We start from the raw sequence: 26,971 nt of genomic DNA on the forward strand, positions 1-26,971 counted from the left end.
CAAAACATATCAGATGCATTTCCATGAACACCAAAGGAGGCACCTCATGCATCTGGGACTGGGAGATGATGCATGTGGAAAGGGAAGGACAGCCCTGTGTGATTTTGTCAGTCTGCTGTGCTGCCTAAATGACATGGAATCTGCTCCCACAAAGATGCTGGGTGAGAACTGCTGTCAATAAGAATGGTTGTTTGTGCTGTGTGTCCCAGAGATTGGGTGGGTCATCTATTTCCAGAGCCTGGAACTGCTCTCCCCAGTTTGATCCAGGAAAGTGCCAGACATAGAAGCACAGGTGCAAGATCAACTGGTCTGTTTCTTTGGTGGAATTTTTCTGCTTAAAAAAAAAAAAAAAAGATGCAGGAAAACAACAGCTTCCTATGACCTCATTCTGCTTAAAATTCCTGGATATGCCTCTTATTTCCTTTCTGGTTCCACACTTCTTACTTTTAGACTAAATTGAGTTTCTTTAAAAGGAAACAGGTAACAATTTTATAAAGAACTGTTTTTCTTTTTTTTTTTTGAGAACATTTTGAATTATAAAGCCAAAGTACCTTATGTAATTGATCCTCTACTAACTGCATGATTCTGTCTTTACCCTGATGGTCAATTTTTCCCAAAACTGTCTCATTGGAATTAGCAGGCTTGTTTATTAAATTCAATCATTCACTCATCCAAACGGCCTCATACTTAGTATGTGACAGACATGGCATTAGATGTTGATTTGTGGAACTTTCCTTATATCTCCTGAATTAGTATTTTTGGAGGTATACAGTCTGTTTTGTGCTAATATAACAGAATACCTGAGAATGAGTAATTTATAGAGAATACAAATTTATCTCTTATGTTCTGGAGATTGGGAAGGCTAAGACCAAGGCTCTGATAGATTTAATGGTCTGATGTGGACTGCTGTCTACTTCCAATATGGTGCCTGATGCTGCTTCCTCCAGAGGAGAGGAACCTATATCCTCACATGGCAGAAGAGCAACAGAAAGTGAACCTATTCCCCAAAGCCCTTTTTTACGGGGCACTAATCCATTCTTGAGGATGTGCCTCCTAGTACCATCACCTTGGTGATTAAGTTTCCAAGATGAATTTTGGAGGGGCTCCAAAATTCATCTCCCATCCAGTCCCAGATGCATGAGGTGCCTCTTTTGGTGTTCATGGAAATGCATCTGATATGTTTTGCTTTCTGAAAAGTTAAGAGAACAGGTTTTGAGTTCAGATGGTCTGGGCTCAACTCTTACCAATGTGGATTCCAACCATTAGAAGCAGGACTAGGAATCTTCATTTTTTAACAAGTTCCTACATAATTTTTATGACCTCCAAAGTTTGCAGACCATATGAACTCTTCAAATCCAGAGCATGGGGTTTTATGTGACTTTGCATCTAGCCCCTAACAAAGAGCCTTGAATGATACTGTTGATGTGTGGTTGGTTGATGATTCAATGAAAAAAAATAAATTTCCAAATTCACTGCTTGGAGTGACTTAAGAAGATTGAACCCATCATTTATTCTCTTTCATCTTTTCATACTTTTTAATTTGCTGGTCTTGAGCCTAGCTGCTCAGACATCTGTGTCAAGAATCTGCTTGTTTCAGAGATTGGTTCTGGATGCTAGCTCTAATTGGAATATAAGGACAGACAGAAAGAGATTTTTGCTTTAATCTTCCTAGCATGCTATCTACTCTTCTTTTAGTAATAGCACCTTGAATTCCTTTGGGAGACCTATCTTGACTCAGGGAAGTCCAGCCTGATGGGTCTGGCAGTCAAATCATAACTGCAATAGACAGAATAGTTCTCCAAAGATGCCCTAATCCCTGGAACCTGTGGATATGTCACATTGCATAGCCAAAGAGACTGTGCAGATGTAATTATGGTTATCGATTATGAGATAGATGAACATTGAATTTCCTGGTGGATGCACAATAATTACATAAGCCCTTAAAAGCAGACAACATTCTGCAACTGGAGTCAGAAGATGTAGCTCTTCCTTCTGGAAAAGTCAGAGAGATTCAAAGTATGAAAGAGAATCACCATACCAAAGCTGGAGGGAGTCACATATAAAACATGAGAAGGGATATGGGGGCAGACTCCAGGAGCAATGACCAGGCCTAGGCTGACAGCCAGCAAGGCCAGAGTGTCTTCAGCCTTACAGCTACTAGGAACTGAATTTGGCAAACAATCTGAATGAAGTTGAAAGTCAGTTATTCCCCAGATTCTCTAGTAAAGAACCCAGACCTGTTGACACCTTGATTTAGGCATTATGAAATTCTTCTACCTACAGAAACTCTGAGGAAGTAAATTTGGATTGTTTTAAGCCATTAAGTTAGTTGTAGTTTGTAACAGCAGCAATAGAAAAGTAATATAATGAGAAGTTGGCCTGTCAGACCCATTCTTCCTGAAACTATAATGCTGAGTTAAATGATAAAGGAAGCCAGAGATTTCGAAGATGGTCCATGCCAATAGTAGTTGGCATCCTGAATAGAAAGTACCCCAGATACCCTGGTCTGTGTCCCTTCTAAGGCTTAATTATTCTCCTTTTGCTAGGTTATCTGCTGGCTTTTGTTGTTGATTAACTCCCTAGAGCTCAGATTCTGAGGTAGTTTCTGTTCCCTATCACCACCTAACACCTGCCTGGGACAGGGGTGGATGTGTGGAGCTCTTTGCACTCAGAACTGCAGCGATGCTCTGGTGCATTGACACCTCCCTCATTTATGAATACTTTCTGAACAGCTAAACAAGGCTGTGATTTGCCAGCCTGGCTATAAGTTCCGTGGACAAATGCTTTTGACTAAAGGTATTTGAGGACAGGTTCAGCTTTGGCCATTTACATTCCTTCTAACTTAACTGTAGCTGAGTTGTATATGCAATTAGAGAATTTTTTTTCCCTTTCAGAGTTGGGGATTGAACTCAGGGCCTCACAAATGCTAGGCAAGCACTGTGCTACTGAGCTACATCACCCAGAGGTCCTCTCAAAAAAATAGTCTGAGGGGCAGAAGAAACTGTTTCTTCACTGTATTGATTTTTAGAGCCTCTCTTTCATGTTCTCTCTCTCTCTCTCTCTCTCTCTCTCTCTCTCTCTCTCTCTCTCTCTCTCTCTCTCTCTCTCTCTCTCTCTTTGTCTCCAGGCATTTGTTAATCATTGAATTGTGAGTTTCTTTATTGGGATAGTCTCAAAATCTGCTTTACTTCTTAATTTAAAAATCAAAGAATGTCAAAATTGAGAAGACCTCCATAGGGAACAATTCCAACCATTCATCAAGTACCTACATTTTCTCCATAGTATGGGTTTGTATTGGAAGAGAGTAATGGCTTTAACAAACAGCCTCCATATTTCATTGGCTTCACCACAGTGCAGACCATTTCTCGCTTCTGTTTACCCCACCTCTGTTTAGCAGCTCACCTTAGGCTGTATCACTAGGGGCCCCAGGTTTTTTCTGTCTATAGCTCTGCCCTCATTTAGATATAGCTAAGTCTCCTTCCAGTCAGCAGATGGGGTAAGAGGGTGAGGCCCATGCACTGGGAAGGCGTGTGTTGGGGTGGGGTGGGGTGGATAGAAGGGCAGCTCGAATGTGCCATGAACCACTTTCACCCACATTCATTAGCCAAAACCCAGCCATCTGCCCACCGCTAAATGCAGTGCAGTGGAACTGTGCACCCAGAAAAAGAAAGCGAGGACAGTAACGCTGGCCTTGACTCTGACTGGTTATGTAGTCTCCCCTAAAATTCCTCTAGTGACAGGAAGCTCACTGCTTGAGGAAACTAAAAAATGCACTACCTTTTGAGGAAGGTAGCACAATTCACCTTCAGATATCCCAAGCAGTTAGAGAGTTCTGTTCTGTTGAGTTGAGCTGTGTTTTGCTGCATTGGTAAGATAGCACACAACTTAAGAACGTGGGCTTCAGAGTCAGGCTGCTGGCATTTATACCCCAACTTTATCAACTGTGGGCAATTCTTAGTTTCTCAGAGTCTTTTTTCTTGTAAATTAATTCATGTTCTTCCTAACTTGTGCCTGACATGTAATAAACTCTCAATTAGTTGTCAACGTGTCTCAGATTGGTTCTGTTTGTGCTCATCTTTATCCTTGAGTGTTTGAAGGTTATCTCTGCCACTATTCTGAGTGCTTCCAGAATCTTCATCTATTCCCTACATGACCTCATTTGGCTTCCTGCCCTAATATGGTCACTCTTCTAAGATTGTGGTCCAGTGTGTCTGGAGCCCTTTGAAGAAGGTAGCACACTTAGCAGACTACAAGATCTTGGTAAGCACTGACCAGTGCAAAAAGCAGAAGAACCAGGGCATTCTTATTTTTAGCAACTATCCATTTATTTATGTAGCCTAATATCTCATTAGCTTTTTTACTCACCACTACACCCACTTGGTATATATTGACCTTACTTTCTTTGAAAAATTTTTAAAATTTTATATAAACATGATGGAGGAGCCAGATCTCTTATATCACTATAAGTCTTTTTTATTTTCAAGAGAAGATTTTTATATTTATATCCACAAATTTCTAGTGTATTGTACTTGGTCTTTTCCATCTGAGGGCAAGTTACTGTCCAGATGAGGTTCACCTGCTAACTCACAGTGACTACCACAGCTTACTAGCACTCGGGAGAATTGGCTAAGGTCATCTATTAGTGTGAATATCTTTGGGTTCAGAATACATTGGCAAAAATCCACTAGCACCAAGGATATCTACTCAGCTGGTGTTTGGGACTTTTATTTTCCTACTTTTGAAAACTTAACAAACAAACAAAACACCAGCACACACTTTCTTGGTATAAAATCTCACACCATTGTCTCAGCATGAATTTCTTTGCCCTTTTTTTTCCTTGTGAGCTAGGCATTTCTCTGCATATGCTGCCATGTCATATGAATTTGGGAAAGGAGGACAAGAGAGGAGACAAAATATGTGGCAGAATAAGAAGGTGATGCTGCAGATACTCCCTCAGGCAGGCATTGGACTTCGCAGTGATTGAAGTAGATGATCTCCAAAGCTCCAGGTATCCTGTGATTCTCATAATATGTGTCATAAATAAATGGATTGCAGCACCAGAAGCCAATCTAGGAAATGGGAACATTGCGATTTTTGAAATATTTGTTCTAAATATTCTTGGATGATGTTCTTTCTTATTGCTCTTTGGTCTTCAGGGCTCCTACAAGCACCCTACAACTATAAAAGCCTGACTCTGGAGTCTAACCACCAAGCTCCCTGGTCTTCTTTATCAAAGTTGATCTTTGCAAATGATTTGTTGGAGACTGATGTGTAGGCCTTTTCTGTAGTCAAAACAATACTTAATAATAACAATATTGAAAGCTAATGTTAATCAGGCACATACTGTGTGTTAGGAACCTATGGAGTAGGCATTTTATTATTAACTACATGTTATAGAAGAAGAAACAGAAGCAGGAAAAATTTGGGTATCTTTCCCAGGATTACATAGTGGCTGAAGCAATTAAGTGGGCACCCCTAAATGTGGAATGAAAATTGCCATTCACAAGTGGCTTAGCCCCTGCTGTTCTCCACCCCCAAGCTGCAAGTTTAGTTTTCAAACTGCCACAGTAAAGTCTCAGGTGACAAGTATCCAATACCCTTTAGGGGACAGTTTTCACTAATTCATTTCACTTTGAAATATCATGCTTCAATAAGTGTCTATTACCTAATGATTAGTAAGAACCTGAAATGGTATTCTGGTGCAATTACAAAATGATCACCATAAAATACAGTGTAATACTTGAATTAGTGGCAACTCCAGTCAGTCTAGGAGAGCTCATACTGGCATTTTAAATAACATGGTGACTTTTTAAAAAGTGCTTATAGAACCAAAGCCACTAATCCCTTTAGTACACTTAAGCTGGGGGTGGGGAAACCCCAAGAAACAGAACAGTCCAATCACCTTCTCGAATAGCCCACACAGACAGATGATTTCGGAGAAGTGAACTGAACTTTTAGAGGTTTTGCGATCAGCTGCTGGACGACATCCGGCTTCAACCCAACCACGAATCTCAGATGGCATAGCAACACAGATCGCCTGGAACCCAAAATAACCCTGCCTAGAGCTCTTCTCACTTCTTATCACTTGAGCAGGAACATGTGCAGGAAAGGTGTCTGTCAGCCAACAGCTGCTAATTTTCAGAGAAATGAGTGGGTGTGTGGCTGCTTCCTTTTAATCAGTCACCATCTACCCCTGCAGTAGCCACTTCTATCCACCCATATTTCCTGTTATCCAAGACTCTACTGGATTCTTTCAAATTCACTTGCACATGTGATGTTTTCCTAGGGCTTAACACTGAATGAAATCTCCTTTAATCCCAGCCTTTCTCTCTTTCTCTCTCTCTCTCTCTCTTTTTTTAATCTCTTAATATTTTCCCTTTGTAGAAACACGTTGGGAGCTAATCCCCAAGACCTAAAGAGTGATACACACAAGAAAGACCTTTGCGTTTTGCTAGAGGTTCTTTACCCTGCCTCAATCCTTGGATATCATCTGATTACAATTCCTCATTCCTGTCTTCTCTACTTTGACCCTGGGTAGAGAGTTGGCTGCTTTAAAATGGATTACTTCTGAACAAGGACATGGTTTCCAATGTGATAACACTGCCTCCATCCATGACATGTAGGGGACCCATAGCCTGCATTGTTTAGTAGTGGGTAGCATGTGATTTTGACTAGACATCTCATATAAAGAAAACATCCTGGGCTTACCCCAAAATAATTTACATTAACAGAAAAAAATAAATTAAGAAATCTAATGGAGTATATTGTTTGAATTTGTTATAATACAGGTGTACTGTTTTAAGATAAAAATCCAGTAATGATTTTTTTTCGAGGGGGGGCATTCTAGTGATTGAACCCATAGCCTCATGCATGGTAAACATGTACTCTACCGTTGAGCTACACCCCCAGACTACAAGAGTGATTGGTAACTGTATTTCTAAATCACCTAAGTGACTGGTTCATGTAAATTTGATATAAAGAAACAACAAAAAATTCCTATTTTTTCCCTAACTTCTGCCAAAGTTGTCTTGAGTACAGATGACTCCCAATTTACGATAGTTCAGTTCACAATTGTTTAACTTTGTGATAGCATGAAAACAACATGATTTTAGTAGGAACTGTATTTTAAGTTTAGAATTGTGATATTATCATGGGCTCAAAATATGTGGTACAAAACTCTCTCATGAGACTCAGCAGCCACAGCAAATTGCTGCTCCCAGACAGCTATGTGATCACAGAATTCTCTACAGCTTCATTGTGTTATTCAGCTATGATGTTCTGGAAGCTAGATGTGCTAAGTGCCTTTTCAACTTGAGACATTTTCAACCCACAATGGATTTATCAGGATGTAATTTCCCATTGTAAAAGCATCTGCAGTTACGTGTGGCCTTCAGGTACAGTGTCATTGACAGGACTTGGATGATCATATTTGTTCCCTACATTTCCCATATATGCTTGTTTCAAGTTTTGTGGAAGCCAAGAGGTTGGAGTTCATAACTGAATTTAATATTCAGAGAGATCTTCAAACTCTGAAGAAAGTCCAGAAAGCTCATTCATAAAGACCAAGCAGATGGAGAAGATGTGGGAAAAAAGGAACATTCACACTGTTGATAGGACAACCACTATGGAAATTGGTATGGATGTTCCTCAAAAGACTAGGCATGAAGCTGGGTTCAGTGGCACACACCTGTAATTCCAGTGGTTCAGGAGGCTGAGTCAGGGGGATCGTGAGTTCAAAGCCAGCTTCAGCAATGGCAAAGCACTAAGCAACTCAGTGAGACCTTAAATAAATAAAATACATTTTAAATAAAATGCAACATAGGGCTAGGGATGTGGCTCAGAGGCTGAGTGCCCCTGAGTTTTAAAAAAAAATACTATAAAGACTAGCCATGGAACCACCGTACGACTCAGCTGTACCACTCTTTAGTATTTATCCTAAAATTAAAATCCCCATGCTACAAGTGATACATGCATACCCATGTTTATAGCAGCAAAATTCACAACAGCCAAACTATGGAACCAGCCTAGGTGTTCAACCATAGATGAATGAATAAAGAAAATATGGCGTATATGCACAATGGAATTTTATTCAGCCATAAACAAAGAAATTATGTCATTTGCAGGAAAATAGATGTAACTAGAGACCATCATGTTAAGCAAAATAAGTTAAACTCAGAAAGTCAAGGATTGTATGTTTTTTCTCATCTACAGAAGCTGTAGATGAGTAAGGAAAAGAAAGATGGTGGTGCGTTTCTTCAAAACAAAGGGAAATCGATAGAAGAAAGAGACCAAGGAGTGGGAGGCAGGGAGAGAGGGGAGAAGTGCTGGGGAGTGACATTGGCCAAATTATATTGTTACGTTGTGTGCATGTACAAATATGCAACAAAAATCCCATCATTATGTACAACTATAATGCACCAATAAAAATAGTGGGGAAAAAAAATAGAAGAACTACCAAACAGAACTACCACAGTGCAGAGGAACCAAGGGTTTGGTAGAATTCCAAGTCAATTTATGAGCAATCGTTACTGATATACTATGGATGAGCCATTTGTTTCTACGTTACCATTAAAGCAAATTTGAAGGAGGGGAAGAGAGAGAGAGGGAAAAGAAGAGGAAGTAAAAGAGAAGGAGGAAGAGGAAGAGGAAAGGAATAACAATAATAGCACCAGCTGTTAAAGACTCAAAAAGCAGAACTGTTTGTCCCTCAGCCACTCAGTCTCAGGTGTTGTCCCATTTCAAAACTCACTCAATGGGAGAATTGTACAACAGCGAGACCTTCTTGACTGTCTGCCCCAAGTGCCATCTGTCCCTGAGGTATTAGAAGGGGGCTAATGTTCACTGGACTCCTGGAATACACATTTACCCTCTTTGGCACTTTGCATGCTTTAGGTGCTTGGTTCCATTTAATTCTCAACACATTTGTAAGATAGATCATGCTAGTTCAGTTTTTAAAGAGTAGGCTCAAGAGGTTGAGAAATTTTCCTAAGGTCACACAGCTAACAGCAAGGGGCTGACATTCAAACCAACATGCTTGCATTGTCAAGCCTGGATCTGTCCCATCGTCTTATATGCATGTCACCTTCTCTGCTTTGCCAGGGGACGGGCTTGATATCTTCTTTCTAATTTAGTAGTCCAGGCTGTCTGGTATAGCTTCCCAAAAGGGGCCTTCTGTATCAATTCATGTCCTAATACTCATTGGTGAGCCTCAGCCCAAGCATGTGTAATTTGTAGGTCACTTTTTTCAGTGTGTCTGGGCATTTACATTTCTTGCCACCAAACACCAGAGAGATCATCCCTCAGACATAAATACCAGCCTTGCAGACCCCTGGATACCTTGAGAGTCACCACACAGATTGAAGAACTCTCATGGAAAATGAAAATACTGGAAAATGTGGGAAAGTGATAAAGACAGCATTCATGTGATTTGGTGGTATTGGCTCCAAATATGTTTTAAATTTCTGATCATATCAGAAATTGATATCATGCATGTTGCTGGTTTTAACTATGGATTTGAGGAGTATTTTTTTTTAAATGAAGTAGGGAACATTCCTCCAAGGTATTCACAGACCCTTAAACTGAGATAAAAGAAAATCTCCACAATTGTTGTATTTGACATGGTACTTTTCAAAGAAAGGGTGTCACAAAGAGAATAGATCATCAAAACCCTATTCAGGAGTGAGTGAGGATAAATGGATTGGCAGGGAGAAGATTTAAATTTATTGTGTTGACTTTGTGTCAGACAATTGGTTCAGCACTTGGCTAACTTTATTTTCTTCATTCTCTCCCAAAACGCTGCGGGGTATAAATATTCCATGCATATATCACCACTATCAGGACTCAAGGAGTGACCTTTTATCTTGGCTTCAATAGCTGTTGAGTGATAGAGCTGAGATTTGAACCCAAGCCTGGGATGGTTTCACTACACAATCCAATCTCCCAATGAGCAAGGCTCTGTTTTAGGCCTAAGAGTGAAGGAGTAATAAGACACAGGCTCTGTATTTGAGAGGCTGCAATCTAGTTACGAGACGCATGTACAGGGTTAGCAGCCTTCTATGCATGCAAAGAAGGCTAAGCACCAAGAAAGGTCTTAAGAAGTCATTAATTACAGAGACCTCAAGTGGTAGAGGAGGGATATTTGAGTGACGTTGAGGACCCAGAAACAGAGAAGAGGCCAGATGTTGTCCCAGAAATGGGATTATCTTGCACTAAGGACATATATGTTGAATTCAGGATGTAAGGTGAGTAGATGTCACTGTTTTTCAATAAGTGAGTATAGAGGGGAACTGAGAGATGCCCCATTAGCTCTTGCTCCTCAAATATGCTCTAAGAACCAATGTTGTCACTGTCCCCAGGGTGCTTTTTAAAAATGCATAATCTTCAGCCCTGTTCCAGAGCCACTCGATCAGAATCTGAATTTTTTAAAATATTTTTTTAGTTATCGATGGATGTTTATTATCATTTTTATTTGTTTGTATATGGTGCTGAGAATCAAACCCAGTGCCTCCCACATGCTAGGCAAGCACTCTACCACTGAGCTACAACCCCAGCCCAGAATCTGCATTTTTACAAGATTCTTCATGTGATTTAGAGGCACATTAAAGTTCAAGAAGTACTGCTTTAAAGAACTAGGTCCACCATACCTCTCATTTCCCTTTTTTAAGATCTCTAAGAAACTTAAAGCAGACTCATATTTCTTTCTTTTCTATTTTTCCTAGCCCTCTGTCCTCCATTCCCCTTCTCTTCTCCCTCTTGTGTAGAGGCTGGGGTTTCTGTTGGTGAACTTGGGATCATGAGTGATGCTTCCTTTCTCTCACTTTACCTAAAACCCAACAACCTCTTCCTATAACTTCCATGAGTGACACACTCTTCTTCCATGTCACTGGCTTCCCCTGATCTGTGAATGTTACACTGGAAAATGTGGAGCAAATATATTTTGCACTCAAATATCTACAAAACAGAACAACTCAGTCACCCTCCCAGGAGGCAGTTCTAAACAACTGGCCTGTGTGTAAAAGCAGTTGTTGTGAGCATAAGAGAACATTCTGTTTGCATCACCCGTATTCAGCAGTGGGCTTTGAAAGGGCAGTGCTGCCCTTAGTGGGCCCATTTGGGAACAGAACACCTCAAGAAGAGAGGCTGTTCCAAAGTTTGGGTCCCGCCTTATGGTTTGCCCAATTTGTTGACTCCAGACTCTTGATTCCCATTAATTTTATTAGTTTTTGGACTTGGGACCACAACTACCTTTGGGAAGATTCCAGGTTCAAGGGAATCTGGGAAAACAAACAAACAACAACAACAACAAAAAAAAAAAACAAAACACTGTGTACAGAAACTGAGGGCTGTTCCAGTTTCCCATGTGACATGGAAAGAACTTGGAAATCATCACTGCCATACATCCAAGGAAAAACAAACAAACAAACAAACAAACAAAAAAACCCTGAACAAATTGAAAACTAGAGACTCTTCTTAGACCCTTCAGAGAACTGAGGTCACAGATTACTGCTTCAAAACTGGACAGACAGATGCATACAGAGAACTTCAGTTTACCAAAAGCAGAAGTGCAGAAGCAGAAACCTCTCCAGAAACCAGTGACCTGAATGGTAACTGACATTGTTAGAGAGGTCCATGTGGACAAGTTTCGGAAGGAAAAACTCTAGAGGGTCCAATTCTAGGGGCCTTTCCACATTTTCCTGAATTTTACCTCCATCAGGTTTCTACTGTGAAGACCAAGGGGAAAACAACAACAACAACAACAACAAAAACACTCTTCTTTCTGGAAGGAGGGGAAGTAGCTGTTTGAAAGATACCCAGAGCTCTCTGTTCTTCTTAAATAAGACCCAGCCTCAAGGGAAACTAGTTCATTGGAGCCTGACTCATGGGGGTTTTACCAGGGGCCAAACCAGCCTGGGGAAGGGAAATACCCAACTCAGCTTCATGAAAAGACAGAACCAATCACAGGACTGTAGAACATCACACATACCAACATATCATATGTTTCTGTATAATAACCAGGGATTGCAACTCAAAAAAACTGCAAGCCTCAAACCCTATTTCAGGAGTCTAGAACAACCCCCAAACAACAGGGGACACAGGAAATCTTAGTTTCTGACACCACAGATGGTAAACACAGCCTAACTCCCAGCCAGGTAAACATAAATATGACACTAAACTAGGACAACTCTGTAATGAATGTATTCAATTTAAGGAGATGCAGTTTCTGCTCACATAGAATGTTCTAGGTTCTCTGCTTAGAAAAAAGGAAGAGAAAAACAACCACAGGATTTTGGGGATTTAGGGAGGAGAGAAATCACCCTCCCACAAGCTCTATTCTTTGTGAACTTGACGGTTGCCATCTAGCCACAGGCACTTATTTTTCTGTAGTTCTTGTTGTCCTGTAAAATCTGTTGCAGCTGGTAGTTTAGAGATTACAGAACCCGTTGGGTTTATGTGTTGCAAATCATCAAGAAGGCTATGAAGGCTTCCCCAGCGTATTGTGGTAGTGAGTTGTTAATTAATGCTAAATATTTGTAGTGATAACTTTATCCTGACAAATCTTACAAGTTCAAGAGTTTCTCCCAACTCTGCCCAAACTGCCTGCCATTGTGTGAGTGTCATGGGAAAAAATAGTTCCCTAAGAACTAAAGATCTAAAGATCTGATTCTGCTGTATACGTGTGGTACAATCAAGTTTTCCTATTTGTAAAAGAGGATAATAATAGTGGATCAAGTTCACCCCAGAGTCATGATCAGGATCATACAAAGTAATAAGATTTTCTATCAATGCAAAGTTATTAGTGTCTATAAACAAAAGAAGTCTGTAAGTAAATGTGTTTATAATATGATGTGAATGAAAAAAGTCACTGAAATTAAACATAATCAGATGCAACATAAAAGTCAGTTCTCAAAAAGTATGAATATCTTAGTATAAATTGTGAGTTCCTCTAAGTTTCACTTGATTTTTCTGATTTTTGAACCTTCTGCTCGTGAGACTCCACATTTCACCTCCTTTCACATTTCTCTACAGAGCCCCGCTTAATGTTTTGAAGGTATTTGGAGAGAAACAGAATTTTGAAATTTGTAAACATCTTTAGGGCACTCTAGTCAGTTTAAAATTGGCTGTATGTGGATTTTTTTTTTCTCTAAAAGGAAACCAATAAAATATTCTTGACATGGCAAACAAACATCCATCCTTCCTGAGGGCGATATTTTTTAAGAACTAAGAGTAAATGAATCAGAAACACCTGTGGTGACTCCCCACCCCCACCCCCAACACAAAAGAAGTTATAAATGCATTTCTCATCCTAAATGCAATTTGGATTTTATTTAATTGCAAACAATTGTGCAAAATATTAGGGCCATTTGAGGATCACATCAGATAGTTAGAACCCTCATCTGCCTAAAAATCTTACCACTTACATGTAACACACAATTACTGGTTTGCTGAGTAAGAGTAAATTATTCCAGTGGCCCAGGAGAGGATAAAACTAGAGAAGCTAAGCTGTAGTCACCTGTCTCCAGGCATATGCTCAAAAGAAGGCCCTGCAAGAGGGAAGATTCCAGGCTCAGGACGAGTTGCTGTCGTGTCAGTGTTAGTGGACGGTGATCCCAGAGCCCTGCGAATGGGCTGGAATTTGGGAGTCTAAGGATGAGTTCCAGGAGCAATTGCCTGACTTGATTAAAATGAAAGAAATGGATTCATTCCAGGCCTATCTATGCCTTCAAAATAGTATGAGCTGAAATGCATGCTCAAGCGGGGCTCTGAACCAAAGTTTAACATAATCAGTTTGCCAGTGAGTTGGGGCCTCTGTACCTGGTCTCTGGTAAGCAGAAGAGCCTATTAGTGGTTAAGAACTCCATTTTTGAATCTCACTCTTCAGGGTCAAATGCTTACCCTTATGTTGAGCACATTCCTAACCCTTTCTGCCTTAGTGTCCTCACATATAAAATAGTGCTCATAAAAGTCAAAAGGAGATAGTATAAGAAAGGAACCAAGGGGTGGAAGACACGGAGGGAGAAGTGCTGAGGAGTGATATTGGCCAAATTATATTGTGTGCATGTATAAATATGTAACAACAAATCCCATCAAAATGTACAACTATGATGCAGCAATAAAAAAATGGAAAAAATAGTGCTCATGATCATTATAGTACCCAGCTTATTAATTTTTTTAATATTAAAAGAGATGATCTCTGCAAAACAAAGTATCTAGACTATGTCTTGTCCCTGGTAGTTATGATTGCACATTCTACTCTCTTTATCTGTGCTTGCCCCAGTCTTCCTAGGTACCTTTTTTCTACTCCTTGGAACTTTACCTGGCCTTAATATCCTATCCCAAAGTCCAGGTTTCCCTCAGTTCAATTTTACAAAGATATTTTTAGACCAGTGTTTTCCAACTCTAATGTGCATTTGCGAATCCCTGATGGATCAACATTCAAGGCAGACCCGGATACAGTTGGTTTGAGTATATCCTTGGGATATTTTGCATTTCTGGCATGCTCTACTAATGAAGGTCCAAAGGTCAGACTTTGAGTAGCAAGCCATTAGGTAACTGGCTGTTCAAATTGACCAGAAATTATTTTTTGGGCCAATGGAATAATGGAATGTTTCAAAGGGAACCTAATTGTTGGATATACAGGTTATCTGATCGTCATGCACTCCTGAAAATCAGGACAGGTTGGAGAGATTCCTCACATGCTGCATTTCTTTGTGGGTGAAATTAAAAATTAATTACATTAATTCAACCAAAGGGTGTTTGCAAGGAACAATAATGTGTGACTCAGTCAAGGAGTTATTTTATAACTAAAGAAGCCCAATTCAAAGTACAAAATGTAAGTTTGGAAATTTTAGACTTTGGTATATGTAAGCGGTAAGGGTTTGTTCATTGTCCTGAAATTTCTAGATAGATATTTTACAAGGTCAAGATGTCCAATGGCTGGTTGAGCAAAGTAAATGAAAACTACAGATAAATATATATATATGTGTGTGTGTGTGTATAAATTCCATCAAAATTCACGTTAACTCAGGGCCTTATTTTGAAAAAGGGTCTTTGTAGATGCAATTAGTTAAGATGAGATTATGCTGGATTTATCTGATTGGGCCCTCTTCCAATTATTGGTATCTTCACAGGAAGTGACACAGAGACCTAGAAAAAAAGCAGGTGATGAGAAGACACAGGGAGAAGTCCTTGTGACAATGGAGGCAGAGTTAGGGTGATTCTGCGACGATTCCATGAACACCAAGGATTGATGACAGCCACCAGAAACTGGGAGAGGCTTGGAAGCACTCCTCTCTTGGGTCTCCAAGAAGAAGCTCTCTCTGCTAACACCTCAGTTCTGGCATCACGGCTTCCTGAACCATGGAAGGTAATTTCTATATGGTATAAGCCACCCTATTGATGGTAATTTGTTATGGCAGCCCTAGGAGACTAATATCCAGTCTGTGATGGTGCAGCATCAATCAACCCAGTTGCCAACTGACCCTCTGAAGCCTAATGTTTAAAGGCTCTCTCCCCTTTTCATCTCCTGCAGCTGAGCTAGCAATGAAGAAATTAGCTACATGTATGCAGATGCTACCTGGGTGGGCATCCTGTCCTCCTTGGGTTTCCTAGATCAATAGGGCCAAAGGGAAGGGAAGGGACAATCTATTTGTTTCAAGGACTAATCCTTTAAGTGTAAAAAGACAATTGAATGTTTCCCAAAGAGGATTCAACCAGTCACTCAGCCTAAATTGCCCAAACACAAAGCCTCTGTGTGTGGGGAGGTCTGCGTTGAAGCCAAGAGCAAAGGGGGGGTGAGCAGTGGGGGCACTGATGGTATAGCCTCCTGGACATTCCTTTGGACATGATCTTTGTGGGAGAGACTCAGGAAGCAAGGGAAGACAGAGTCAGTGATGGGAATGGAAGTGGTCCCATCTGCAAATGCAGTTTTAACCTCCTTGTAGGCACATTTGCTCTGTGCTTCCTGTCTCTGAGAAGTCTCCCTCTAAGGTTTTTACAACCTTACACAATTTGGAAACTTTTGCTTTAACTTAGTTAGGCGCCTGAGATCCACATTTATCTCAAGAAAACATACTCAATTAAGGAAAACATACTCCCCACCCATGATTATTCTATATTCAGTAACACTGGTTAAACAAAGGCCTCCTGCCAAAAAGAATCTTCAGTCTGTTTAAACAGAATGAGGAAAATGCCTAAAATTATTCTTCTCCCATTTCCAGCCCAGTGCATTCAGATCTTTATTTCCACTGCTTGGTTTAATGTAATACAATGCATTCAGAAAGCACATTTTATTTACAGAAATTAAAATTTACTGTTGAGATTCTCTAAATGCATTTCTCATTTGATAAAATTGGATGAAAACTAAATTGCCAAGTGAATGAAAGAATTGTCAAAGTTGGGCAAAGTCAAATCCCAACTTCTGTCTAATATTTTGAGTATTACATAGACAATATCAACTGGATTGGAAGTCAAAAGAACTTTTTGGATTCAAGACCTGCCAGTTACTGGGAACCTTGAGAATGTATCTTAAAAGTTTCTGAGCCTCAGCTTGTTACATTAAAAAAAAAATCACTCCCAAGTTCGCAGAGAAAATTTAATGGTGGATTTGTAGGTCATATAATAGGTCGCCTAGCCCATAAATCATCTTTACTCATTGTCTGAATGTACAGGCCATGAAGAGAGAAGTTCACATTGAGCAGCGTCATTGTCTCTAACAGCTTATGAAACCATCTTCCTTTCTGTAGAAAGTTCCTCTTTCTCTGATTATTTATGTTCCCTGAACTATATTTAAATGGTACAAGCCTATCTCACTCTTCATCAAATATGGGCCGACTTACAATGCCCTATACCTGTCATCTGCATTTTTGCTTCCTGTTTCTAGAGTTCTGTGCTTATCTCTGCCTCTAAACAACCAGCAAACTTGTGAGTTTTAGTTCCAGAAGCCTCTGGGGTGGTTGTAGTTTTGACTGTAGCCTCAGCCTTCTCTGGTGATTCACAGTGACCTATCATGTTAGTCAGTTTTGCATCACTGTGAGCAATATGGTAAGGACAACTTAGAAGAGGACTGGTTTCAGAGGTTCAGTCCATAGTCAGCCAACTCCATAGCTCTGGGCCCAAAGTGAGGAAGAATATCATGGTGGAAGGGCCCTCAGTTCACAGTAGCCAGGAAGCAGAGAGAGCTCAAATTCAAGGAGCCAGGGATGATATAATCCCCAAGGGCACAATCCCAGTGACATACTTCTTCCAGCCACAGCCTACCTGCCTACAGTTACCAACCATTAATCCATTGAAATTATTAATCCATTCACTGATTAAATTACAGCTCTCATAATCTGATCATTTCACCACTAAACATTGCTGCTTTGCTTCACACATGAGCTTTAGGGGGGCACTTCTCCCATTCAAACCATAACATAACACTCGGCACTTGGGTATTCATTTCCACCCTATGTCCTGTGCTTCCACATTACGCAATCACTTCAACCACTGTCAAGTGGATTGTCATGCAATTAGATGATGCAGAACAAAAACAACAAAGTATTTTCAGTATGACATAGATAAAATGTGGTATAATATTTGAGTATTCATTTAAAAATTCTAAAGCTCTATATTCTTAAAAAAAAAAAAAAAAGCTTTCTTGCTTAATAAGGAACTTCTTGAGCAACAGAACCTGGCTGTGTTATTCACCTTCTGGGCTTATCTCTAGCCCTTTGGTTGTGTGGGAGACTCTCTGTCTTCAGGGCACTGACAGAGTTTTATTTATGTCTTCAACAAATGTATTTTAGCACCTGCTACAGAATTAGCACTCTTTCAAGCACAAGGCATAATGCAGAGATGAACAAAACCAAAAGCCCTGCCCTCGTGCCTAGTTGTGGAGACCACCCATAAACACATAAGCTCATATGTCTTTCCCAAGGGAATTCATGTTACTAAGAAGACAAGGAACAAAGACAAACAAGGGAAGAGCTATGTTAAATGGTCATTCTAAGAAATGCTCCTTCAAAGAGTGACATTGAAACTGAGACCAAAGGATTCAAAGGAGCCCTACTTAAACTCTGAGGGGAGGAATTTTCTAGAAGGACTTGTCTATGGCATCAAATTGTGCCTGAAAAGAGAGTTGTACATCTGAAGTGATGTGGGTGGGGGAGAGGTTAGAAAGGGGACAGGTCCAAATCCTACAGGAACCTGTAGGAGTCAAATGTCCTGATTTTATTCCAAAATCAATAGTAAGCCTTTGAAGAAAGTGAAGCACAAGTGTGACATGATTTGATTGTATGTCAAAAATATCACCCGAATTCTGTGAGAAAAATGAATTCAAGGGTGACAGGAATAAAAACAGGGAAGCAGTTCTGGAACTGAAGTATTCCAGGCAAAAGGGTGGCAACAGAAAAATGGAGGAAAGCAGATTCTTTCTGTTGACACATTTTGGTGTTACACCAAATGGGACTCAACAAGGGATTAGATGGAGGGAGGGCAAAAAGAGGGAAGAATCAGGATTTGTTCATCTCTAACTCTTAGCAAAATGTCTAGCACATAGTAGATGCTCAATAAATGGATTTAGAATTGATTTTTACCCCATAAAAATAATTCTCTCAAACTTATGATCAGGGAAAGAATAGAAGAGTATAAAATAAATAAATAAAGTAAGTAAGTAAGTATGTTATGTATGTAATAAAAGGAGACACCAGAAGATGCATAAATAAAAAGTGGACAACAATGCCACTTTGGATAAGCTAGGTAACAACTTTATTGTTAGTGGCCAAAGTTAAAGTTTTTATCTCTCTCTGTCCAGTATCTAAGGAAATCTCAGACCAGTGAGGGAAGAATTGAATAATTACATGGTGAATAAGGGATGGGACTATATATGAAAAGAGATTTTTAAAAAGATATTGTGTGATTTAGAAAATATATTTTTATCATCTCCTTGGCTGACTTTGAAGAAAGAATTTAAGAATACAGAAAAGACTAGAAAGCATATACTCTGAAAATGATAGAAACAAGTGATTTTGCCTTGGCACATTGATTCAGATATTACTATGGCATTTTGTTAAATGTAAAACCACATACACATAAAACCCAGACACATTCCTCTTCAACAAGACTAAAAAGCATGACACAGACAATATAATCTTTGTAAAGATTTTAAGTAGGAAGCACAAATATTCCTATGCGTCAGACTGGTGAGATTAGATGAAAATAGATGAGGGTATATATTTAAATGCTAATACAACTGACTGTAGATACTCATACTTTTATTGGTACCCATAGTTTAATTAGAAATTCTGACATTGTGGAAGGGGATTTCAGTCATCCATATTTATCCCCAGGCTTTCTTTCAAGATTCAATTTATGGATCATTTTTAAAATTCTACCACTCTTCATATACTTTTGAGTGCCTTCTAAATGCTGTAAGTGAACTTAAAAATAAAATGCATCAGCCTTTCTGCTAATACTATTTGGAGGCTAAAACCAGCATTCATGGCTTAAGTCTTGCTCTTTCTATTTGGCTGCAGTACATAGTCTCCAGAATTTGAGTGACGGGTGGGTTTTACTCTGGGGATGAACTACATCACGGACATCTCAGTTCTATTTGAGCAGAGCAGCGACATTTGTGGGTTCTGTTTATTCTCTGCCCCTCCTGTTTCTGCCAAATGTTATCTGAAATATGAATATCTTCGAAAAAGAATTGCATGCTTATTAAGGGATGGCCCAGCTACTTCAGAGTTAAAAAGAGAAAAGAATGGCTTTTAGAGGGAAAGGAGACATAATTCTAAAGCATTGGCAAGTGGCATCAATAAACAGTGACTTAGGGCTAAAGGGTCTTTGAGGGGTCTCTCAAATTGAGCATGTGACTTCCTGTTCTCTGTAGACTGTGGTTGGCTCTGGGTTGAGGATCTTCCCAGAGGCAGTTAAGCACAGTGCCAGAGCCACTTCCTCTGTGGGTGACGTAGAGCCTGTCCACCTTCCCTCGTGCAGTGTTTATTTTAAAGATGTATTGGACATTGTCACTCAACCTTACAACTGCCCTCCAACATGGAATGAAAGCACTCAAGATCTCATATAGCCCACATATTTGGTGCACAGTCTATAGTAGATATTTTATCTCTTTTGATTTTTTTTCCCTCCCAACTCCCACGCTTCTTTAGATGGATTCAATGGCTTCTCCTTTGGGTCACTACTTACAGTTTTACCCCGATATTCATAATACTCATTGCACTTAATCACCTCTAGTCATGCCCACCCCACTCTGCCCCATCCTCAGTTCTCAGTTTCCATTACTCCAGATCCACCATGGTCCAAACATATTAAATGGAAAATTCCAGAACAAGCAATTCATAAGTTTAACATTACGTGTCCTTCTGAGGAACAGGATGAACTCTCACGCCCTCCCACTCCCTCTGGTCTGGAAGTGGGAGCATCCCTTTAGCAGTATCGCCAGGCTGTGCGGTACCCACTGTTGGTCACTCAGCAACCAGCTCTGCTGTCAAAGATTGTCAGTCGGGGTATTTCAGTGCTGGGTTCAAGGAAGCTCAGCGCTACATCACAGTGCCAGTGTCAGCTGACTTATGTCACCTCATCTTGTAGGGATGACATCCCCTCACATTGTCACAAGAAGAAGGGCAAGGACAACACAATAAGATGTTTTTAGAAAGAAAGAGAGACTGTGTTTATATTTTTGTTATAGTATATTGTATAATTGTTCTACTTGATTGCTTTCTATACTATCCGTGGGGATTTTGGAACACATCCATCACAGATGTGGAGGCCCTGTATTGAGGTGTCTGTTCTCCCTACCAGTCTTCTTGAAACAAAGGCCTGCACTATATTTGCGTTCTTTCTTTCAAATGCCTGAAGTAGGTGGCATTTCAGTGCCCTCCCGTCATATGGAAGGTGGGGTTCACTACTGTTTTCCTATTAAACCTTTCTCTCCTTTTCTCAGGGCACCATAAAGTAGTGATTTATGAAGCAAAATGAACATTGATGTGCAGACTCCTTGACTGTTTACAGATGGAGTGTGGAAGGTTTTATGGAAACATACTTATGACTCAACACTGCTATCCACCCCTCGTTGTCCTGGCAATGGAGGAAAGTGGCCATGTGGCCCCCTGGACTGGACATGCAGGACTTAGAAAAGGCAGCTAATGCCCTGAGCACACCTTGAGGTGTGTCCAGATGGCTGCTGGCCTGGCTTTGTTGTTCTGGTCACTGTCAGATGACACTTCATCTTGGCATTCCTACATCCACAGCTATAGAGGACAGGGGCCAGGGGATTCTTTTCATCTTAGAATAACTTTCTTGAGTTCAACAAATACTGTTTGCGAATTTTTAGCCAGAAACTTAGAATCCCAGAAATCGGCTGTGTCATTTCAAAAGAACAATCTTAGGCAATTTACCTTATTACCCTTGAGCGTCAAATTCCCCCAAATACAGTATTTAAACCTCTTCAGACTCACTTCTTATATTACCGGGGCTACTAAGATGACCTTCTAATCTAATCAACATTACAAAGTCTCTGGGAGCAAAGTGTCCCATTTAAAGAGGATTTTCTGTTATCAGTGAGGATAATCCCAGTACTTTGGTGAATGGGTGACATCTAAAGTGGCCTTTTTCTTTTCTACTCAGTATTCTCCATAGATGCTCCACTTGATGTCCTGTGTACCCAGTATCCCAGTCTGATTCTTATTTTAATTCTGGAAGATAATGAGCATAAAGAAGAAACTTGGTTGGCTGAAAGTCACAAGAATGCAACAGAGAAGTTTTAGGTGACTTCTCAATGTGACTTTTTAAAAGTTAACAATTTTGAATCGATATTGCCTTTGATTCAGAAGAATATGTGTTGAATTGTATAGAGTCCACGTCCCTCAAGTTATCAAAGTAAATTTAAAGAAATACCTAGCACCAAATATTTTTTTTTAAATGTACCTATCTTTATAGTTTTAGAAGATGTCATTCAGAGAAATTTCTGAATGATTCTGGAACAGATGAATTCAGTCATGATGTGTATGCATTGCCTTGTAATTAATTCATCTTAGTGGACTCTCTTCTCTCCTTCCTTCCTACAAGACACTAGACTTAGATGTATTCATAAGCATTCTCTTATATAGTCCTCACAACAATGAAATATAAGCCTTACTATGATTATTTTTACAATTTGGGAAACTGAGGCTCAGAAACATTAAATAAATTGCCCAGAATACACAGCTGAGGAAGGATTTGCACCCAGATCTGAAAGACTCCAAGATCCCTGGTATATTAATTTATCAGTTTGTTTCTGATTTTTTTTAACTCATCACTAAAAATAGGAATGACTTTTGAGGATTATTAAAAGTTAATTTTAAAGCTAATGAAAAAAGAAAAAAAGATAGAGATTTGGAAGACTGCATATTTTATAGCCCTAAGCAAAAGATAGAGGAAAATAGAACTGAAGAAGGATTGAATATTAGTTTCTTAGAGACTCTTCTTCATGTTTTATAAAAATTGATCACGTGTCCCTAAAAGCCATAATATAATTATCTGGATGTAATCATTTGACAATGAAATGCAGTTCTGCGAGTGCACTTTGATGTTCAAGGACAGCAGCGATGGCCTCTGGGGACAGAGAAAAGAGAAGTACAGATAGGGGCACATGTGAAGGGATGTCACTCACAGAAAAACCTAAGATATTTTATTACTTCCTTGATTGAGACTGACTCTTTATCAATTAGTATATGTTCCTTTAAAGATTAAAATATAGGATGTTTGCCTTTCTGTTGGGAATTTTCAGCTGCATGAATGGTTCATCAAATTACTGAATGTTCTTGGGATAGATTCCAAAACCCTTAACAAAGAGCCCTACTAAGTGCTGCAGGATCTGGCTGTCCGTCCTTTCCAGCCTCATCTTAGCCTCTAATATTATTAATTATACTGGGGATTGAACTTAGGAATGCTCTACCACTGAGCCACATCTCCAAATCTTTTTAATTTTTTATGATGAGACAAGGTCTCACTTAGTTGCCTAGGCTGGCCTCCGACTTGCAATCCTCCTCCTCAGCCTCCCAAGTCACTGGAATCACAAACATGCACCACTATGCCTGGCATCTTCTTTATTTTTTTCTAAAGTACCGTGACTCTTCTGTTTTGGATCTTTACCTTTTTGTTACATTTTCTTTACCCTTCCCTTTCCCTCTCCCTATTCCTTCTTTCCTATCTCCTAACCTCTTTTCACCTCTGATTTATGCTTCATGTCCCAGCCTACAGGTCCCTTTTATTTTTGGGGGGAGGAGGCAGGTACTGGGGATTGAACTCAGGGGCACTCAACCACTGAGCCACATCCCCAGGCCTATTTTGTATTTTATTTAGAGACAGGGCCTCACTGAGTTGCCGTTGCTGGGGCTGGCTTTGAACTCATGATCCTCCCGACTCAGCCTCCAGAGCCACTGATTACATTACAGGTCCCTTCCTTAGAGTGTCCCACAGCACAGACCAGGTGTGCCTCCCACCCTGGGCTGAGCACTTGCTAGTGCCAGACACTGATATAAATGTTTTGCACGTGCTGTCTCATGTAATTCTCACAACAGTTCTTGGAGCGAGATACTGCTGTAGCTATGTGTGACAGCTGAGGAAGTTGAGGCATAGCATGATGGAGAAACCGGCCCAGCATCAGGATGGATAAAAAGAAGACATGGGCCTTGTTGGTAGATCTCAGTCCCGCCCCATCCTCTCACCCACTTGGCGGAGTTGTCTCGCTCATGAAATTGTATGTTCCCACTCATATTGTCCTTCTCCTTAAAGGACTTGATGAAATGATTAGTTTTTATCCATCTTTCCTACTATAATCTCTAGGAGAGCAAGATCTAAATCTCAGCCACAGCCCCTGGATCTAGCACTGTCCCTGGACCATAGCAAGTGGTAGATAAATATTTGAAGAGTAAATAAATAAATAAATGGTCAAATAGAAATAGGATGGATGAGCAGATGAACTTTGTTGGTGTGTGCCTTTATGAAATGGTGCCAGTGAATCTTGGATTGTAAACTCTATCTACACCCCAAGAAAATCCCTACCCCTGAGTCAGGAATACTATCATCAGGTATCAAGAGCAGGGTGCTTAGGAATACAGACTTTGAACAGATTGGAAATTAGCTCATCTCCATTTAATTTTTCAATGGGAAACAGTAATATTACAGGATACCCCAATCTGACCAAACTTTTAAAAGGCCAATAAGAAAAGTAGTGTGGGGCAGAGGAATAGAATAAAACATTTAGTGTTTTGAGTGGAAAGAGACCATAAAGATTATCAAATTCAACTTCATGCTACAGAAGAGGGCGTAGGAATAATTCTTAGGTACCCGGATCAGATTTCTTTAACTGTTTCTTCATCTGTTTTCAGTACAGGCGAAGGAATTCAGGAGTGTTTTTCCAGGACCTTTCTATCTAGCATGTTGTACTGCTATCAACTGAAGATAAGACATGGGGCATTTTAGAAAAGCCACATGACTGTGATACCGACCCCTTTCATCCCGTCTATGGAAGACACAGTGACTGATAATAACTTCAGTAACTCACCCAATGTCTGAACTCAAACACGAATCGGCAGTCTGAAGGCATAAGCAATTATTTCACAGAAGTGTGAGGTTGGATTGCAGGCTCCTGAAAAAAAAAGAGCATGTTGCAAAGTTATTCTATTTGAAAATAACAAGGTAATTTTTGTTAAGATCAAAGGCTGATTTCAAAGAAAAGACCTCCCTGAATATTTTCCTCCTTCTGGTATCTGATGTGTATGTATGCAAATACAACTTCAAACCCAAAGGTTACACAGAAAAATACTGCATGGAACACTGGATTTGGAACCAGAAAACTCCCTTTCTCCAGCTGTGACTTTGGACAAGCCACATGTCCTCTCCAGACCTCAGTGCTGTCCTCTGCAGAAGGAGCCAACCCTTCAACAGGCCTGCGTGGAGACTTCTGTGTGGGAAGAGCTATGAAGGATCAATAAGCTACCATCTGCCAAGTTCATGCCGTGCTATGAGTACTGCACCCCTGTTTACTTCACTCCATTCACACAAAGCCCTTTGATGGAGACATTGCAAGCCCAGGTCCAGAGAGTTTAGCCACACAGTAAGTGGAAAAGCCAAGATTCAAACTCAAGTCATTGGCCCCAAAACCTTGTCTTCCTCTGCTCACCTTCATCTAGGCTTATATGTGATAAAGAATGTTGAAACTGGGAAGAGCTGGATATGTAATAACTAAAGGGTTTTTGTTTTTGTACTGGAGATTGAACCCAGGGATATTCACTCAACCACTGAGTCACATCCCCAGACATATTTTGTATTTTATTCAGAGACGGTATCTTACTGAGTTGTTTAGGGACTCTATAAATTGCTGAGGCTGGCTTTGAACTCATGATCCTCCTGCCTCAGCCTCCTGCACTGCTGGGATTACAGGTGTGCGCCAACACACAGTGGGAATTTTGAATGCATTTTTCATAAAGAAACAATAAATGGGGCTGTTCAGTTTAGGGTTTTTGTTTTTATTTTGTGGTGCTGGGGATTGAATCTGGGATCTCATACATGCTAGGCAAAAGTTCTACCCCAGCTACACCCCCAGTCCTACCCGTGGTTTTAATTGGATTTATGCTGTCCTCCTAAACTATTTTCCTTTGCCTTTCCTCCTCCTCCTCCTCCTTCTCCTCCTCCTCCTCCACCTCCTTCTCCTTCTTCTTTATTTTTTTTCCACTGTCAGCATGAGGTGATGTCCTTAGAGAAACTTACTTCACTTTATGGAACTCCTTGGGAAAGAAATGTAATACATCATGCAATAGCTTTACCTGCCTGCCTGTGGCTCTGCCCATCTTCCATGTTATGGAGGGCAAGAGTTGTGATCAATTGTAAATAATTGTGATGAAGTCTTTGGAGATCCAGTAGGCTGGGACATGGATCCCAAACCTCTTGCTTTTTCTCTTTTCTTTTGCATCAAAATATCTACAGGCAAGATATTAACCCCTAGCATAAATGAAACCTTTGGAAAGTGCTTACTTTTTGTTTTCTTAGCATAACTTAGAATTGTAAAGGCCTAGATTATTTGCAGCATTGGCAATTTCGAATGTTGCTGTCTTATACTCTTTCTGTCTCTTGCAGCTGCTGGGTGTGCAGGGAGGGCTAGAACACTCAGAGCAGAGAAGCCAGGATCCTGTCAACATTTAGCTTACCTGGAGATGCTCCTGGTCCCACTTTGGCTGCTTTGTGGTCAACATGAATTGGGTGGATGCTTCCAAAGGGCCGACTTGAGACTGGGGATACATGAGGTCCAGAACCCCGTAGGACACGGTAATGTGATAAAAACTATGTGCCAGGTGCTTTCCCTTTGGCTCATATCTTTCCCTTTGGCTCATACTCTCACATCCCATTCACTAAATGGAATGCACCATTTAGTGGATGGAGAGATGGAGATAAAGGAAAGGCTAGAACAACCAAATGACTTTTTTTTTCACTCTCAGGGTGATTTTGTTCCTCCCCATGTGGACACAGCCTGCTGCTACATGATAATATTGCCTAGGGTGCCTGTATAATTTACTGACCAAACCAGGATGCTCTTGAGAGTAACAGGGGGCATGAATCTTATTCCCATCCCCTGAGTATTTGGGGTAAGCCTGGGTTAAATGGCCTCCTTGTATTGCCCAATATATACATTTGCTTTCTGGGATCTGTTTTCAGAGCTGTGCTCTGAATGCCATCTGATGTGGAGTGACCTGCACACGTGGCCTACTGCATAACTGCTGCTCATTAAATGGTGGCCCCTTTTTGTCCTAACCATGTTCTGTTCCCCGTTAAGCTTTGTTTTTTCCACTGTGGAGATCAAGACTTGGGCTGGGATTCTAGCCTTGCCAATTACTAGCTGTTGGGATTTGGGCAAGTTGCTTAAACATCCCCAGTCCTCCAATTTCTCAGCTACGAGGTGGGGATAACAACAGCACCTCTTCCTGCAGACATTGCGTGG

General features: G+C 40.4%; 1 long non-coding RNA gene across 2 annotated transcripts; it reads left to right on the forward strand.

Moving 5' to 3' along the window:
• On the forward strand, positions 1–25,674 carry LOC124075687 (uncharacterized). Of its 2 annotated transcripts, none has more exons than XR_006846138.2 (4): positions 1–161; positions 4,849–5,008; positions 15,129–15,364; positions 24,366–25,674. It is a non-coding gene; the product is annotated as an uncharacterized LOC124075687 (long non-coding RNA). The 2 variants fall into 2 exon arrangements; XR_006846139.2 differs by having other exon boundaries at positions 24,371–25,674.
• The last annotated feature ends 1,297 nt before the right edge of the window (positions 25,675–26,971 follow it).

The sequence above is a fragment of the Marmota monax genome, unplaced genomic scaffold, assembly GCF_021218885.2.
Source record: "Marmota monax isolate L192 unplaced genomic scaffold, Marmota_monax_Labrador192_F-V1.1 WCK01_AAM20220418_F8-fsc00036, whole genome shotgun sequence".
NCBI lineage: Eukaryota > Metazoa > Chordata > Mammalia > Rodentia > Sciuridae > Marmota > Marmota monax.